Genomic DNA, 4,746 nt, shown 5'->3' on the forward strand with positions numbered 1-4,746 from the left:
AATACAAATAGATAATATTATAATGTAGCAAACACATGGATTATGACGTAATTGACAATACCCAATAATCGGCCTTAAACCCCATCAGTTATTCTACTTTAAGTAGTTGAAAACAAGATACTACACAAATAATCACCGCAAATGAAACAAGATACTCTTTTTGCATGCGACTTCCGTAAATGAAAAACAAAAAGGTAATTTATACAAAAAAAGATCAAACTTCTTCTTTAGCCAAAACACTTTCAAATCGAAACAAAACTTAGGAGGCTACCCAATCTCATTATCAGTCTCTGTATCAGTTCTAAAGGTGATCATTTCAGTAAAAGAATATATATTACTTTACTTCTTTGTATTACTGTAAACTACAATAAAAGTATTGCTCCATCCCCCCTTTCTTAAAACCAAGATCAACCAGACATTGCAAACAATGCCTACTTATTAATCAGTCTACCCAATAACTTCTCAAATTACCAGAAGTTTTTTCAATAAGATAGGTCAATTGATGAACAAAACAATAACCACACTTCAAAGTAAATCCCTCAAAGTTTACCTTTTCAAGTTGTAAATATCCAAAACTATAAAATAGTAGATAACTGAAAACATAGCAAATCTAGAGAGCATAAGAGAAAAGGTCCCACGGGAAACTCTTGACAAGAAACAAAAACGACAAAAATGCATAATGGATCAGGTGAACTATCTCTAATCATCATTCTCATCATCATCTGCTCCTGCAGCAGAGTTCATCGCATTCAATCGCGCAATCAACTTGTTTCTCCTCTCATCATATGTCAGCTTCTTTAAATTGAACCTCTTGTGTGCCTTCGGAGCCTCTTTCTCCGATTTCTTTGCTGTTGGATCAACACGAATACCAGCATGTACCTTTCTGTACAGTTCTTCTATGCCATCAGCTTCAATGCCTTTCTTGATGTACTTTCGTGAGAAATGGGTCCGTACTTCTCCTCGCTCATCCTCTATTAGCGTCATCATATAAGCAAACAACATGGACACCATAGACATACTTTCTCGTGAACCCCGTGATCCAACTCGCTTATTCTCTTTCTTAAATCCAAAGAATCTCTTGTCACTGTGAGGAATGTCAAGCCCACCATCTAATGCACCCTTAAGTGCACCAGTTGTTGTTCTAATAAGGCCTACATCAAGCAATGCACGGAAAGGCCTCCTGGAATCAGTGAGCTCAATAGAAAAATCTTCCCCAGTTGCCTCAACATCTCCCTCTTACTCCTCATCCATCTCGAAAGTTTTTTCGACACCCACGAACCAAGAGAAGGCGGTCGCAAGAAGTCTGCAGAGTAATTGGTGAGACCAACATCAAGCCCATATCGGGGCAGTTCATGGGCATAAGCTGATGTAAGTATCATATCACCAACAATACTAGCAGATACAATATGAGTAATTATATCTTTGTTGGTAAACCGCACAACAAAATGATATTTGGGTGTCCCGTACTTGTTCTTGTCCTGGTTGATAAGACGGATACGAGCCCTGTAATATGTCTTTCCAGCTCTCCTTCTCCTAAACTTGACTTGATAACGCTTAAAGTAAGCCCTCGACTTTGTGGGTTTGATGAACACCATGGTTGGGTTTTTGGATATGCTCTTTCTTCTGCTGCCGAGAAGAGAATGAGAGTGAGAGAAAACCAATACAAGTTGAGTGTAGGAACACCCAGCGTCCCCAATTTCTTATGGCTGCTTAGAATAAAACAGAACCATGGCAACAGACTGATATGTGTGGCACAGGAATATCTAGAAGTCAAAGACTCTACGACGAGAGTTTTACAAGACCAGTTTTTGTTCCCGATATGCCCAGTTCGTATCCTGCTGTTCCTGATGTTATTGAAATTGGGTCATCATTTTCTTCATGAAGAAAGCCAACAAGTAGCTTAAACGAGACTGCGATAGCAGTTCAAGCACAACCCTGCTCTAGCACCTCTTCCCAATTGAGTAGGAGTACTGAAACTTCAATCCAGAAAAATGGGTTTATTGAGGCTCAGCAGCATCTCACTAGCCATCCAAGATTAAACTCAAGTTTCGGAAGTGAAATATCCTACCGAAATGGTTTCTTACGTGGATCACGGTTAGAATCTAACGCAATGCAGGATCGATCATCTTACTACTAAAACGTGACAACCTCGTTTTCACATTTCTGAACAAAGACACCAGAGTAGACAATATCTCAAAAGTCAAAACATAGACAACACTCAAAAGGCACCAAGAGTCAAAACAAGAAGCAGGCAATTGAATACAATCAAGCTTAGGAAATTAAAGGTCTATTATTCAGAACAACATTTCCATAGTTCCCTTCTTGTCTCCTAATAATCTATCAAAATGAACAGAAAAAAGGTCAATCAGCATTTAAAATGATTTGGGTATCTTTTCTTTTAATCCTAATATATATTCAACAACTCCGATAGTTCAAGTTTTCAACAAAGTCAAAACCAGAAAGACCAACTATGTTTTACCAAATAACGAATTTATCTTTCTTGCTCGGCCGAAAAAACAAATTTCTGTTTCTTAACAAGTAGGTAGATTGCCGCTTAATTACCTTGTTGACGTAAGTAATGCCTTAGACACTTCATAGTTTTTCAAGTACAGCTTTCTATGTTTTATGAAATAAAATTTATGTCGCACTCTCCTCGTGAATGGCACTTCAAAATTTATGTTTAATTGATGAAAAATGTTCCCCTGCACAACTTTCTTAAAATTTCTCACTGTTGTCTCATCCCTCCCCCTCCCACACACACACACACACACACAATAATGCATGCATCCCCCCCAATAATTAATTATGGCAAAACCACCACATACACAAAATCAAATCAGTTCTAAGTTATACTGACTATAATAGCACATATTTGTCTGAGACTGTAATACTTCTCTGGAATTAGGACGTTTGCACTTATAATATTAAGCCTTATTTCAATTCCTATTAATCCTTTTTAGTGTATACCCACTCTTGCTCTAAGAAGATCTATGTCTGTGCAGCACTCTGGTGGGATGGTAAGAACCTGAGCTCAAGCTATTATAGAATGTTTAAGTAGTTACTCTATTATAACATAATAACCACAATGTATGTAGAAAGAAAAAACAAACAACAACAGCCAACAATAATAGGTTTGTTTCCTACAAGAAACTGTTAGATTCAGTAGAAATTTTTACAACAGTTGTTTAAGTAGTAGCACTAATATAACCAACCCTTGTAATGATCAAATAGGAACTCTAGCTTGCTCTAGACTTGGACACCACCTGACACATGGTTAATAATAAAAACTGATATAAGTTATTTATGTGAATAGGTATACATAGTCTTTACTAGTCTAGATCATCGTACATACTTATCATTATTGTACTTGATTTTAAACCACACTAATACCGTGTGATGCAACTTTCCTTTTTGCATAAGTAATATAAGGTAACTTATATTCCAAAATTGGTGAAATCAGTGATAGAGGATACGAGGATTAAGCTGATGGCATTTGACATCAAGATGGAGAGAGGACCAGAAACACAATAGTTCATGGATACTTAGAATGTTGATGATCAAATCGAGAGGAAGCAACAGAAATTATGCAGTTGGAACAAAGCAGAAGTGGGTGTAAATAATCTCAACACAGATGGTCCTCTTCAAGGGATGTTGGGTGGATGGGCAGCAGTCATTCGCAGAATGAGGAAGAAGAAGTGGGCTGCAACAAGTCATGGAAAGGCCAAGAAGAAATCCATAGAGCTTGAGATGCAAGCAAAGGGAGCAGGGACTCAGTAAGGCACTAAGGCACGACATCAAAAAGATCAGGGTGCAAATTGATTCTAGGACCATGATATTTTTCTTAACAAAGGGAAATCAGAACATGTGGCAAGCAGAAAAGTTGATAAGGAGTATTGCCCATCTTAACTACTATAGATTCACGACGTGAAATATACCGAGGATATTCGTACAGTAGTGCCTCCATTCTCATGAGCTACTTCACTTGTATTGTAACAACTTGTAACCCATTCGTTTGCTATTTATACAAATTACCCTTTAGAAAAAAAAAGTTTTAGTATGTGGTTTTATTAGTATTCACATCGAAATTTTATCTAGTTGGCATCATAATTGTCAAGTGGTCTGCCACTCTGACTTTTATTTGATATAAACAGTTTGATCAATCTACTGAATTACATTCTTAGGGTACAAAAAGGGAAGTTTATTGAAACCAGTGTATATCGGGTTCCTGACTTGAACTCTAAGCAACTACTTAAACACTATTTGGACTCAAAGTTGCAAGTACTTGATATTAAGCTCAAAACCACTTCCAGAACTAACCAAGTTGCCATGAAATCTAAACTAACTACTTAAACAAATATTTGGACTCAATGGCTTAACAATATGCATCCAGGAAGGTTTTTTAACAGGGTGAAGATAACTACAGACTCTAAGAGACCAGCTCAGATTATAAAGAAAAAAGAACATTCATAGACAAGAAACTAAGCATGTTTACGTACCTACGTGATACCATTTGGGCAAAATTAGCCACCTTTTGCATAAGTCGTGTTTCCATGTCCGCATCTCGTGCATCCAACTGCCTTTTCATCTCATCTATTTTATGTCGCCTTTGCTCATCTTTCTCCTGTGCTTGCCTCTTAATCTCTTCAATCTCAAGTCGTCTTTCCTCCTCCTTCTCTTGTACTACTCTTTGCATTTCAGCCAACTGGCTTTCCAGTGTCATTCACACGATTGTCCAAGATAGTCGGA

At 37.4% G+C, this 4,746-nt stretch overlaps 2 pseudogenes; both read right to left on the bottom strand.

Annotated features, from left to right (window-relative positions):
• Positions 1–488: 488 nt before the first annotated feature.
• LOC147476935 (large ribosomal subunit protein uL18 pseudogene) lies at positions 489–1,002 on the bottom strand (annotated as a pseudogene).
• A 149-nt stretch (positions 1,003–1,151) lies between these two features.
• Positions 1,152–1,595, bottom strand: LOC147476936 (uncharacterized; annotated as a pseudogene).
• Between the last annotated feature and the right edge of the window lie 3,151 nt (positions 1,596–4,746).

This window comes from Coptis chinensis, chromosome 9, assembly GCF_015680905.1.
Source record: "Coptis chinensis isolate HL-2020 chromosome 9, ASM1568090v1, whole genome shotgun sequence".
Taxonomy (NCBI): Eukaryota; Viridiplantae; Streptophyta; class Magnoliopsida; order Ranunculales; family Ranunculaceae; genus Coptis; species Coptis chinensis.